Source organism: Haliaeetus albicilla, chromosome 28 (genome assembly GCF_947461875.1).
Source record: "Haliaeetus albicilla chromosome 28, bHalAlb1.1, whole genome shotgun sequence".
NCBI lineage: Eukaryota > Metazoa > Chordata > Aves > Accipitriformes > Accipitridae > Haliaeetus > Haliaeetus albicilla.
This window is the reverse complement of record NC_091510.1, coordinates 9,094,853-9,109,175: the sequence shown is the minus strand read 5'-3', so window position 1 is coordinate 9,109,175 and position 14,323 is coordinate 9,094,853. Positions and strand designations below refer to the sequence as shown.

The 14,323-nt window shown below is 39.3% G+C and overlaps 1 protein-coding gene across 1 annotated transcript in view; it reads left to right on the top strand.

Annotated features, from left to right (window-relative positions):
* The window catches only part of TMTC2 (transmembrane O-mannosyltransferase targeting cadherins 2), a 257,820-nt gene that overhangs the window by 133,253 nt on the left and 110,244 nt on the right, over positions 1 to 14,323 (top strand). The gene's annotated exons all lie outside the window — the stretch shown is intronic.

Here is a 14,323-nt window from a genome sequence, read left to right as displayed (position 1 = left end):
ATAAGAAGGAATTTTAATGAAACTTGGAGGTATGTAATTTTAAAATGTTAGCCTTTTCAGTCAAATTTTTCATCACTGGAATGAATATTGCTAGCCAGATAAATCCATAATGCGTGAGTACTCTTGGTCTTTAAAGGTTATCCTCATTTTTTCTCTAAGCAAGGTCAAGAAATGTATTTGCTGCATTGATTGGCAAAGTTGAGAAGTACGTAAATGATTAACAACTTCTGTTGCAGCCTAGTTGCTGTCTTGAAAATCAATTGAGTGTGGTCAGTCACTTTCTGTGATATCTCAGGGTGCATAATGCTAAAAAATCCAGGATAGCCTGCCATGCTGATTCCTCCTGAGCCAGAATTCTATGCAGAAAAGGAAGTTTGGAATTTATTAAATGGAAATTAGTTAGGGCCTCATTAGGAAATTGGAAGAAAAAAGAACAGAATATAAACCCTTGACACACCAAAGGATGTATGTGACACAGCATCTGCCCCACCCACAGAGGGAAGGTATATATAAAAATATATGTATGTGTGTGTGTACATATGTATGTGCACTGTTGGCTAGGAGTCTTGGCATTTTAGTACAAATTGTAGTACTTCTCTTTAAGTCTTATTTTCTGTTTTTCCCTTGGATCTCCTATAGTCTCCTCTGGAACCGCATTTTTAGTGACTCCACACGTTTACAGCTTAGTAGGTGGAGGGGAGCTGGCTGCAGAGCTGGCAGTAGGAGGATCTCATCATGCTAAGTGCTGCGGTTACTTCCGTTGTACCAGCATAGGCAGAGTTTGGGTCTATTTTAAAAGACTGAGACCTAGCCAACAACTCTGATAGCAGATATTTGCAAGTTCAAAGACAAGGAGGAGGGAGAAGAGAGAAGGAAGAGGGGTCATGGAAGAGGTTCTCAAACCAAGGAGGTTGTCTTTCAGGTTTTGTTCCCATTATCAAATTTATTTCACTCTCTTTTCCTTTATTTTGTGATTTATTTTAAATAGCTCTACTACTTAAGATTTTTGCGCACCCTTCCGTTCCACCCCCCATTTTTTTTAAATTCATACCTTTCTCTTTGGGAAAGACAAGGATAAAAACTTGAATGTCTTCTTACATGAACCCATTAATGTTCGCCTTTATGTCTGTGCCATCGCTCTTTCCTTCTCTTGGTTTATGAACTTTGTTTCTCCCTTTTAAATTATTGATTTCACTTACTTGTGAGATTTCCTTCCATTCCCATTATATTTATAGCTTTTTACCCCATATCCTCCCCCCACTAAAGCAAAAACAGTTGTCTGAAATTTCCCCATTCTACATTATTTTATTTTAAAGGAAAGAGAATTCTGGGATTATTTTGGCCATACCTGTGTGAGGCAAGAATTTGATAGAAGTGCTGTGTATTAAGAAGAGAGCAAATTTCTCGTGTCTTTCAGTTGTATTGTGCTAAAAGCCTCAGTTCTGCTTTGCACACTTTAGCTGAAAACTATGCAACAATGAAGAGACCTTTTTTCATAGCTAAAATTGCCTTCACTTCTCTAGGCTTTTTTCTTCCTTAATAGCAAACAGCAGTAGTGTAATTGTTATTGTGATGGTAAAAAATACAACAAACTTTATTGGAAGGGGGTAATGTCTTTTATCAGAGTAGCTGTCCATTTTTGGCCTATTTTTTTCCAATTATAACATGTATGTTTTTCTAGCTAAGCTGATTACTCTAATAAAAGATGTTATCTCTCCCTTCACTCATATGTAAGAACAATAAGTCTTTTGTATTTTTTCTTAGTGAGATTCTGGCAAACAAGGTAACTGATAATGGTTCAAAACTGATTAATTCTTTCAAATAAATTTCTTTGTAGTAAAGTAGTAGCTGAAATAGTCAGCTAAAGGCTACAACCCTAGTTTATCTGGACTTGGTCTGTATCTGTCTGCCTGAATATTTAAATGATAAAATTCTGGAAGAGTAAGTGGTAGACAATATGGGATGGGATGCTATCCAGAGGGACCTGGACAAGCCCGAGAAGTCAGTCCATATGAACCTCATAAGGTTCAACAAGGCCAAGTGCAGGGTCCTGCACCTGGGTCAGGGCAACCCCTGGTATCAATACAGGCTGGGGGATGAAGGGATTGAGAGCAGCCCGTCGGGGACGGACTTGGGGGTACTGGTGGATGAAAAACTGGACATGAGCCGGCAATGTGCGCTCACAGCCCAGAAAGCCAACCGTATCCTGGGCTGCATCAAAAGGAGCGTGGCTGGCAGGTCGAGGGAGGGGATTCTGCCCCTCTGCTCCGCTCTGGTGAGACCCCCCCTGTAAGTACTGCCTCCAGATCTGGGGTCCTCAGCACGGGAAAGACATGGACCTGTTGGAGCGGGTCCAGAGGAGGGCTGCAGAAATGATCAGAGGACTGGAGCATCTCTCCTTTGAAGACAGGCTGAGAGAGTTGGGGCTGGTCAGCCTGGAGAACAGAAGGCTCCTGGGAGACCTTCTTGCAGCCTTCCAGTACCTAAAGGGGGCCTACAGGGGGACAGACCTTTTAATAGGACCTGTAGCGATAGGACAAGGGGTAATGGTTTTGAACTAGAAGAGGGTAGGTTCAGACTAGATATAAGGAAGAAATCTTTTACAATGAGGGGAGTGAAACACTGGCACAGGTTTCCCAGAGAGGTGGTAGATGCCCCATCCCTGGAAACATTCAAGCTTAGTTTGGATGGGGCTCTGAGCAACCTCATCCAGTTGAAGATTTCCCTGGTCATTGCAGGGGGGTTGGACTAAATGAGTTTTAAAGGTCCCTTCCAACCCAAACTATTCTGTGATTCTATGAATATTCTGCTTGGGCTTCCCACAATGCAGTGTTGGGTCATGTTAGATTTCATAAGATGCTAGGCGTAAAGGTGGACACCACCATTTCCAAAGGCACCATTGCATTTCAGTGTAATATTTGACAGAACCAAACAGTAAAAGGAGTTAAAGGTGAAGAAAGATGAAAATGAAGTCAGTGAAAGCTGTTACTTCAGTTGGATATACGTGCAGCAGAAGCATGTTATAAGAAATTTCCAGATGGCATAGCAAAAGAGGTCACTACTGTCTGTAGTGCTTAATTGTTTATATAATTGACACTTACGAGGGAGCAGAACCTGTTTGTGCAACATAGGAAACAGCATTACAGACTCCTGAATTTAGAGGCAGTAGGGAAGGATTAGAGCAAAAGGATACAGAAGGTGGTTAAGCAATCTACGTAATATAATTCAGCGTATCTGTGTCGGAACTGGTGACAGAACAAGCATCTTGATCTGGTATCAGGTGCATTTTGTCATAGTACTTGTAGCAAAACTTTGGAAGAATCTCCACTTTTTGGAGCGATTTGAGGATAGCTATTCCATCCGTGAGGGAGAGACGGAGAAGGTTTCAGAGGGAGTTTTAAGGTGCTTTTGACAGGAGAATGATGAGCTGATGATGGATCTGTGGGTTGGGCAGATGGTTTGAAGCACAGAGAAAACACTATCAATGAAGTTCACCTTACTATCTGAAGATTATCAAGGAGCTGAAGACGTGCATACTTCAAGGGACAAGGAAAGATGTCACACAACTTTGTGCAAGACTAAGGAGTTTGGACCTTTACTAGTATGACATTTAAGTAACTTATGTACTGACTTTGAAAACAAGCAGCTTGTGTAGAATGGACTTTCTTAAGACTGCCGGGTGGGAGGAAGTTTTGTGGCCATGTAATCCTTCTTTGTGCGTGATAGCTCAAGGACTTCTTGTTTTAATGTAAGCTATGTATCTTATGTTTAGTGAAACTTTGGGTTTTTTTCAAGACTTGGAAAAATGAAATGTTTCTAGTTAAGGAATAATAGTTGTAACTGCTCTCATATAAGTATTACCGTTACAAGTCTCAGTTTGCTGAAGAAGCAGCGATGTGTGTGTGTGTGTGTGTGTTCTGCTACAATGCATGGCAAGGGTGTTCTAGTGATATTCTTGGAAGTCACAGTTTGATAGGCGTCTTTGGTAGCAGTCATGGCTTAATGAAGTCACACCACTTCCTTCAGCTTTCCATCTCCATACGCTGTTCCCTCTGTTGCGCTGGCGCAATGTCACTTGGTGCAAGGAACTGACCACCCTGAAAACAATAGAAAATAAATAAACAAAAAATTCTGTTGTGGTTTAACCCCAGCTGGCAATTAAGCACCAGGTAGCTGCTCACTTACTCCCCGCCACTCAGTGGGATGGGGGAGAGAATCAGGGGGAAGAAAAAAAAAGTAAAACTTGTGGGTTGAGATAAAGACATTTTAATAGAACAGAAAAAGAATAATAATAATATAGAATGTACAGAACAAGTGATGCATAATACCCAGTGCTCACCACCCACTGACCGATGCCCAGCCAATCCCTGAACCGTGGTGTCCCCCAGCCAAGTCCCCCCAGTTTATATACTGGGCATGGCATCCTATGGTATGGAATAGCCCCGTTGAGCCAGCTGTCCTGGCTGTGTCCCCTCACAGCTTCTTGTGCGTCCCCAGCCTCTGCTGGCAGGGCAGTATGAGAAGCTGAAAAGTCCTTGACTTAGTATAAATACTGCTTAGCAACAACTAAAACGTCAGTGTGTTACCAACATTATTCTCATCCTAAATCCAAAACACAGCACTATAACAGCTACTAGGAAGAAAATTAACTTTATTCCATCTGAAACCATGACAAATTTCTAAAGCATCATTGCTGTCTAAATTCTCATATTGTGAAGAAGCCACCGTCTAAATTTACTAGTTAGAAAATAAATGTGATTTGAGTCAGTTGTACCTGCATTTTGATTTTAAGAATTCTGGCAAACTGTGCTCCAGTGTCTTCTCCCCACCCTCCCACTGCTGTCCTTCATTAGCAAACTCAGTAATGGCATCTGAAAGCCAGCTGATTAATTTTTAGCACACAAAGCCCTTATGTCCCCATCTCATGCATGAAGATTATGGCATATGGGTTATTACTGATATTTATTTATTTTTAAATCATCATTGGGGTCTGGATGTAGCTTGATCTGGACTTGGATTAAGGGGAGGACTCAGGTTAGTGTGTAATTGAATTTGAGTCATCAGCATGCTTAGTGTTCCCCTGAAGGGGAGAGTACTGTAAGAAGGCAGGTAAGTGCCACAGGCTTCTGCTGAATTTGTTGAGGGAAGTTATCTCTGCTCTTTTGTTGTTGCTTTGCCAGACAGTGTCTTGCTTCAGGGTGTAATTTTTTCTTGTTTGCACTATGGAGTGCCTGACCTTAGGCAACCTGGTTTAGTTCACTAAATCTTGCTAACTTTTTTACACTGAATTATGTCTATCTGCTAATCTCTACAAATCTGTGGTTTACATTTGAAAGCATGTATTAAAAACAAGCTAGAAGCTCAAAATAGGAACAACTTGGAGGATTTTTATTTTGATGGTTTTACTGTAGCAGAAACATTCAGCGATGTGGGTGTCTGCATAATGTAACACATCCTCTTCCAAATCCTGCCTTTTTTGAATTCTTGAAGAAATCCCACACTCATTAAATAGTTTTCTATTATGATAACTCGGAGAGAGAACTGCTGTACTTCGGCCTTCCCACTGAGTGAAGTCTCATTATAAATCATTTCTTTATGGCTCCAAAGTGCTGCGCTTCCAAACTTCACTTGTTAATGAGACCGGAATGAATTTCATAATGGCTGGCTGTTTGCACCAGAGCCATGCTAAGGAAAGACTGTTGCATTTATTTCCTTGATGCCTGAACACGTTTGCAATGCACTGGACCTACAAACCGGGAACTAATAAGGAAGGCTCTGTTTGTGTGTGAATATGGATGAGTATGTGCAGGCAAAATGATTTCCATTTGCACCATTTTTATTTCTTCCTCCTTTGTTTTGTACAAAAAGATGAGAAAATTATGTAAAACAAATGTTTTGATAACGGTATTGAATGTATTTAACACAAAATAAATTTCTTAGTTTCTTCTAAAAGAATATATATTTTTTCATTTCCTTCAGAGAAGCTGGATTGGTTTATGGCTAAACCAATTTGACCACAGATCATTACCTAGCAGGAAATATTAAAGATCTTATTTTAAGCTAAACAAGATAACTGTGCAGGCTTTCAAGTCAGTTTAAGGCAATTGGTTAAGGGGCTTCAGCATACCTCTGACAGTACCAGTAATTGACCTCTTCTAAGCACTTCACCCCCTAATAGTTTGGTTGAGAAGTAGCTCGGTATTGGTTCACAGGAGATTGCTAACTGCCTCATTTCTTCACATTAGCTTAATGGAGAGTAATGACATCCCGTGACATGAAGTAAGTTTTGTCATCTGTATTCTGCCTCACCATTTTTCATCTCTCTTTATTTGGATTATTAAGAATTTGGTTTTGCATTACTGAGGTCAATAATTGCTTTACCTTTAACTCTGTTTGTCTCTGATTCAGACCCTAGTAATGTAGTTTGTGGTTTTAGAAGGACTATGTTTAAATGTCCTTTTAAATACCCCTTAAAAAGGTGTCTACACTAAGGGTAGAAAAAATTAACACTAGTATTTTTTTTATCTAAATTATTTCCTTCATATTTCATGTGTAGGGAAACAAGGTAGAGGACATCCTATCAAGGTATTCTATTATTTTTATGAAATGTATTGAGGAAATTTTCTATTTTATTAAGTGTTTGGAGTTTTTATTATTGGCTAAATATTCTTATATTTGTGCATTTCTATTCCTGTGATATCTTTGCAACACTCTTTGCTGTCATTGAGTAGTGATTACTTATGTAGCTAGCCAGTGCTATTTGCTGCAAAAAGTTTAATTTGTTCTCTCTAGTCATTTTCTAATAGGTATTCATTCCCATTTCTATTTAGTGTATTCAGTAGGGAATGAATACAAAAAACTTCCCAGTAATTAACATAGGACATAGCAAGCTCTCTCTTCTTCAAATTAGTCTTTAAGCATAACTGATTCTATAAGAGACTAACTTGATCTAATGAAGAAGAGGGACAAATGAAATTGTTATTAAAACATTAATTTTCCCAGTCTTGCTTCTCTGAGATCGCAGTACTTACTGGGCAGGTCTTACAAAGGTTGTTCATTTAATTTCTCTTACAAGTTTTTTTTTCCCCGCCTCCAGTGTGTTATTCTTCAAATGTCCAAGCATATATCTCTAGAATTTAATTGCCAGTGCTTCATAGCTACCTGGTTAGCTACATGGGAGGCAAGACTAGGTTAGGTGACAAAGGAGGCATGTAGATGTGCTTTAGACTATTTGTTTTGACTAGGAGTATGAGAGGAGTTCCTGTCAATATACTTGGACACCAAGCTTTTCACCAGTTGTGCTGACCTACTATTTGTTAGCATTCTCTCTGAGTTACCTTTCACCTGCTGTGGGCAGTGACTTTGAATCTGGCAGGTATGTAGTTCTCACTGTAAGTCACTTCTCTGAAGGCATTCTGAGACTCGTAGTCATTGCTGCGTTGCCTTTCGCTTATCCGGTTCTTTGTGGTTCCCATTGTTTGAATCGTGATGCTAGGGTGGCATAGAGTAAGTAGAAATTATACAGAGATTGCATCCAGACCATAGGAGATGTCCTTTAGGCTCTTATTATAAATAAGCACTGCATCTGAAATAAATGACTAGTAAGTGATACTGTGAAATTTGTTCCTGCTTCTAAAGGTACTGACTTCAAGCACAACAGTCATGCTACTTGTGGGTGTCTTTTGGCCATCCTCTTGTACCACCTCATAAATAAATGTGTTTCGTGGGTGGGTGGGTAGAAGGGGGGGAATTTTTTTTCTTTTTTTTAATTATTTTTTTAGCCTGTATTCAGTTTGTCACACAAATAGGTTCTGAGTCACTTAACAAATGTTTTTCCCTATCTTGCTGAACCAGTAGATCTGAAAACAGAATATCTGATCTGCACCAAAACCAGCTTTAAATACTCTTTTTTTTTCCCAAAGGAAATAAGTGACTACTTGTATGATCTTAAATGAATCTTTCTTGATAATATACAGTGCCTCTGAGTTAATAAGCAGGTTCTGTATTTCACATGGACTTTCAATATTATCTGTGTTTCTCTTTGAAAATGTAGGTGTTTAAGCTTTACTTTACTAGAAGAATTACAATTAAGTGTTCAAATTTGTAGTATCTTTTCTTTGTTATAAGTACAGTTTCAAGATAACTTTGCTGCTTGTTCTTTGGCTGTATTTTAAAGGTACAAGTAAAACACCTCAATTTTTCAGTTGGCAAAGGGAAAAACAAAAAAACCACAGAAGATGCTGCTTGTTATCCACTGTAGAAACTGACTTTGTAGCTCAGTGGGCTTCCAGCTGGTGGATTTTTATTACACCTAGATAGGTTGTTCTGTGAAAACTAGAGCTAACTTGCTATTTATCCCATGTACAGAAATTGATTATTGATGATTTCCTTCTACTGGATTGATAAAGTTGCTTAGTCATTGCCAGAGGCTTAATCTGGGATTAAATGTCATTTTTGCTCATAAAATCCATTTCTATATTTGCATTAGTCAGTTAAAAAGTATGTGTCTTTTTACAGAGACACATTCTCTGTAAATACATTCTTATTGTGTGTGTTTTTCTCCCATTGCATATTAAGCCAGCAGCTCTTAGGCTTTAATTTTCCTTTATTGCCATCTTATTAGTGTAGGAAACATGTGAAGAGTGCCATAATAATTTTTGGCGGTAGGTTTATAGGTAGGATTGTGGTATGTGCTCTTAAGAGCCATTTTATACTTTGCTTCTTTTTTTGTTAAGCATCCTCTTATGTCGTACAGAAGAGCAGAACAAACTTCCTTTAGAAGAAGAAATGCATATCTATCCGTTCAAATGTGCAGGGCTTTAGTAAGTTGCCCACACTTTGTACAGGATGAGTAGTTCAAAAGCATTGTCAGGTGAGATTTACTTAATTCGGTGTAGGAGATACAAACGACATGCTGGGCATCAGCCTCGGGTGCTCGTTTTCAGGTGTGTTCGTCACTCAAGAGGACAGCCCAGCCATCCAGCAGGCGCAGCCTTTGTCTTCCCAGTAGCACTGGGGCAAAGCTCCCTTCCTCCTCGGGGCTCTGCAGGCCTCTTCATCCAGTTGCTCAAGCATAGTGCTGAGCTGCGCTGCCCACCTCTGCCACGCCACTCATCTGTGGGACTGTCCTGCTTCCTTGTAGTCCACGCAGCAGAGGCGAACTCGTGCTGTTTTACACAGCTGGGATTTTCCCTTGGTTCCCTTTGAACTTACATGAATTGCTGTGTCATGTTGTGCTATCCAGTTCCTTCATTTATGTCTGAAAGTTCTGTGCTGGAACCAGACTCTTTCAGGATTTACTAGTATTGAGAAGAGTGGAAGGGTTACTTGATATATCTCGAAGGGTGTGCTTTCATCTGTAGTCTCGGCACAGTGTTTACCTTTTTAGCAGTGGTTTAAAAGAGTTGCTTGTGATCTGTGATAATCCCTGATACTTCTCTGAAGATGAGCCAGCTACCTGTTCCACGTCTCATACTTGTGTAGCTTTAAGCAGTTGGAGCTGCCCCTGCCTTTTATACGGGTTTATTTTTCTGAACGTTTCTCTGGTTTTTCAAGATCATTTTGAATTCCAGTTCTGCCTTCCAACATACTTGCATGTTCAGTGAGCTCTCAGCATTTCGGCACTGCAGAAAGTGCAGCACCCTTCCTTCACTGCAAAACCTCTCGAATGAGACAATGCTGAAGTGAAATGCAGGTACGACTGTCGGACCACCTATCTACCTGTGTGGGGGTGACAGTAGTGCTGGACAACACTTGAGCAGTCTGGCACTTCAGGAATGTCTTCTGGCCCCAGTGGGCTTCTAACCTCTAGTGTTAAGTTCTTGCTGCTGCAGATAGGTGGATTAACCCTGGGTAGATATCCATAGCACCACCATTGTCACGCTGCATTTGGCTGTGGAGACTTACCCTCAGAGCGAGCCTTCTCTGTTGCACTGATCATGTGCACAGATTTACCAAGCTAATATAGTCCCTTCTGCTCTTGTACTACCTCCAGTCATTCATACATTTTCTGCACTTAATGCAGTTTTTTCTTTTCCCCTGTAGTCCTTATCACTGTTTCTTCAATTGAGAGGTTAGAGGTTGTTTGGGTTTTATTTTTGTTTTGTTTTATTTTTAATTTAAAGATTTGTATAAAATATTAACAATTTTAGAGGAAGACTTTAGGCAGTTTTAAATGCCAGCATTTACAGTTCAATTTAAATTTTAGTAAGGCAAGTCAACAGCAATAAGGACTGCTTAGCTTGTGCTACTTGCTAATTACAATAGAAAAATGTACACATAATCTTCAGCTGTTTTATGAATGCACTGACTTCCTTGTTGAGGAAGAATTGTGCGGGTTCATAACACTAGAAGTAAATGTTACTAAATATGTACAGTTGGTCACAATATTGGATACGCTATAGACAGAGTTCCAACTCAGAGGAAAAACAAACCTTCAGGCCAGCTGTTGTTGTATCACCAGCGTAAATGAGTGAACCTCATTTAGTGGGTCACGCGAGCAGGAACAAACTGGGCAGGTGGAGAGGGAGCGGTAAAGGCCACTTCCAGCTCCGTACTGTGACCCAGCAGGGCTTGTGACAAATAGCTTTGTCCTTGGCGGCTGTACGTTTTGAATTCTAGTTCAGCTCAAACTCGGCTGATCCAGGAGCCTCTACCTACCGTGGAAACAAGACACTGTCAGTCTAGTGATTTGGCAGCATTTCACTACTTTGGGAAGTCCCAATTCTCAAGCCAGTGTATTTTCAAGGAGCTCTAAGTTGGAAAAGAAACTCCTGTGAGTAATGCCTGGTGACTTACCACTTTCTTTTCTGCATTTCATGAGTTCTAAAAATAACATTTTGTGTGTGGTTAGGCCCAGTGATTTTGATATCTGGACTGTCTTGATCATGTGCCGTATTTAATGCTGCTTTGTGAAATGGACAAGGTGAGGTTAAAAGAATCGTGTCTTTTGAAAATGCTTTGGATACCACTTAGGTGATGACTGAGCTTTGGCAGGGGCTGCCCAATCAAGAAATCTGCTGCAGTGCCTTATTTAAGAGCAGTATAATGGAGTGAGGAATTAGGATTTAATGCAAAGGAAATGTGCGATGTGGGTGGGTCGTGCAGATGGATTTTGGTAGGGAGATGAAAAAGGTTTCTGCAGTCACAAACACTAAAATTGCAGTGGTGGTACTTGACTGTTAGCAGGCAGGAGAGATGTTAAATCTGATCTAAATCAGTGCTCATTTTTTCCCCAGATGAAAATGACTACTTATGAAAGGTTAGAGGATTTATGGGGGTGTCAAAACATATGGCAGATGGGCTGGATTAGGACTCATGAGTATAGTAATCCAAATCCTTTCTGCCAAGCATTACAGAGGATCTCTTCCTGCTGCTGGGCTACACTAAACGTACACAGTCGGAGGAGCACAGGCTGTCAGGAGGCTCAGAGGAAGAGTTGCTAGTGAAAGTGCTTGTCTGAGCAGGGTTCATCTTGAAAGCACTTTCTTCACATGCAGACGTCTACTGGGGAACTGATTATATTATTTAATTTTAATAAATTGCTGTAACCAAGTGGGTTTTTTTTCATTTGGTTTGCTATACAAAGCCTGGAAGAAGGTAAAGCCAAAATGTGAGCTAAGCCTTTCTAATTATCTCTGACTACATTAGTACAGAGGGATAAAAGCTGTGCAAAATTCATGAATGTTGAGAGAGGAAAAAAGGGGAATGAGTTTGTCATTCCCCTTGTGAGCCAGCGCTATCTATGTATGATTTAAAAAAAAAAAAACAAAAGAAAAAAAAAAGGGGGGGGGGGAAGGCATTGTACCTTAAATTTTTGTGACAGAAGTTTAAGTGTTAGGGACAGTTACAGTCTTGGGTTTTTGAGTGAATCCAGACGATCTCCTCTGAAATCTGAAAATTCACAATGGCATGTCAGTGTTATACAGGGTATTGGTAGCTGTAGTTAATACGTAGTTAATTTTAAAAAGATGTAAAGCTACTGGCTTTTGAGAATATCCATGTCTGAAATACTTTCTGGGGAAGGATGCAAACCATTTCTGTCTGAGGCAACAAAAGGATATTTGCACTCCACTCCTGTAGTCAGTTAATTAAGCTAAAGAACCTACCAGAGCTCTTTCTCTAGTTAACTACTATTTTACAGCATGATAAATTGGTAAGCTGGTGTGGAAAACCACCTACTCAGATATCACTGAGCTCCATGTGTGAATGCTTAGATATTTCGTTTGACACCGGTGTAAAATGTTGAAAAAAAAAAATAAATTTTGTTAAAGCATGAAACACAATACTGCGTATAGATAAGTTGTGTTCTTTGTAGAACCAAGAAGTGTGAGGATCCGGACCTTACAGATCTTAAATTTAAGCTTAAAAGGGCGGCTGCAAATAGTTACTCCAGCAGTGAGGATGGATTAGCTCCGAGGTACAGATTGTTTGCATTTCTAGGGCTAGGAACAAGAGGCAAGCTTTTCATTGTTACTGTTTTATGATGTATGAAGAAGATCTAAAAGTTTTTAACAGGTTTTGCTGTTATTCATGAGGAATGGCATATCTGCTCTAGCGTGGTTTTGTCCAAGAACTTTGTAATGTGAACTTTCTCAGCATTTAATTGAAAAGTACAATGGTTAGATCTTCAGGAAAGGGAGATTTTCTTCCAGTTGTTAAGTATAAACAAAATAACAAAGCAGTCTAAGCAATCCGTGAAAGCTCACTTCTCATCTGCTAATCAAGTTTCCCTTGCTTAGTATTTGGGATGTCTTAATCTTTCGAGTAGTATGTAGCCTTCCAGCAAAGACCTGCTCTGAATTTCTAATTAAAACAAACAAATGAACAAAAAAACCCATCATCCACTTCCCAACCTCCTCTTAAGAGACCTCAAGAAGGGTGTACAGAAGAGAAAAAAAGGTCACATTGAACATTTGAGAGTTGTTTATATGCATGTTTAAAGGAAACAAGTTTGAAAATAATTGAGCTGGAGGGGTGGGCAGAAAAATTTTCATTTAGCAAAATATGACAGGAATGAAAGGACAAGTTGAACCAGGGACATAAGGTTTTACTATGAGGGCATACATGCAAATCCATGAAATCTGAATAACCTTTTTGTTCCAGATATCAACTTAGTTGGGAGTTTCAGTGATAACCGGTTTACACAGCTTTATAACATTAAAAGCATTTAAACAGTCCTGGCAGGCAGGGATGAAACAGTATCTGAGATGAGTTGTGAAGTATTATACAGCTTACAAATAAAAGTCGGTTGTTACAGTAGGCTTTCCAGGGAATATATTCATCATAAAGTGTAGATGTGGGTTTTGATTGATTTATTACAAAAAAATTGTTGATTTTCCAGGATACAGAAATATGCAAAAGCTAATAAATCAAACTGGAATTACTATGGCAAATGAAATATGTGGACTCAGGCTTTACTTTATGTTTAAAAAGTGTCAGCATTTTTTTAGGTGGTTCTGATACAAGTATGTAAATATTCTCATTATAAATTTGTTTGTTCCTTACTAATGCCTCCATTGAATTCTTCCATATTGCCTCAGATTTGAATGAATTAATCTAACTGCCATTAAATATTTTAAACTTCACAAGGAGAAACTCTACAGAAATGTGAAAAGGAATAATTTTCTTCATGAGATAAGCAGATAAATTATGATGACTGGACCATGTCTTGTTACTGAAACATCAGTAACCTGATGGTAGGAAATTATTAATAATTGACCTCAAATGGAGCAGCACAATTATCTGTATTTCATAATATCAAGGGGAGAGTCCCCCCACAAAGGAGAAAAATGAGCTGTTGGAAAGAAATAAGATAAAACATTCCAGTGTGAGGTCCTGCTTCTGAATAACTGAGGAAACATTAAATAACCGTCCCAGGAATGTGTAGTGTGAGATGGAAAAACCAGACCTAATAAAATGAAAAATGATTGACAAATAATTTTTTTAATAATGGGGGGAAGGATTATCAAAATGCTTACGCTGTATCTGGAGCTATTTGGCAAATAGTTTTTCTTTTCTTACAATAGGCATCTGAGAAATTGAAATATAAAAATACATATATTTTAGTTTTTACAGATTCTTCTGCTAAGAGAGAGTAATCCAAAACAGCTTTCATTTAGGGTGCCCATGTAATCGAGAGCAGAACTTAAGCTCATCAGTCCTAGAAATAGGTGAGAAAATCTTGCTTCCTGTTTCTCATTTAGGCAGAAGTGGTGTTTCTGCAAGCATTTGAGTAAGTAAGTGCTTTCGGGTGCAGTGAGGGGAACCCAACAAGCAGCTCCAGCTGGCAAGTGTTGAATTATTCCATAAATAAGTGGAGGTT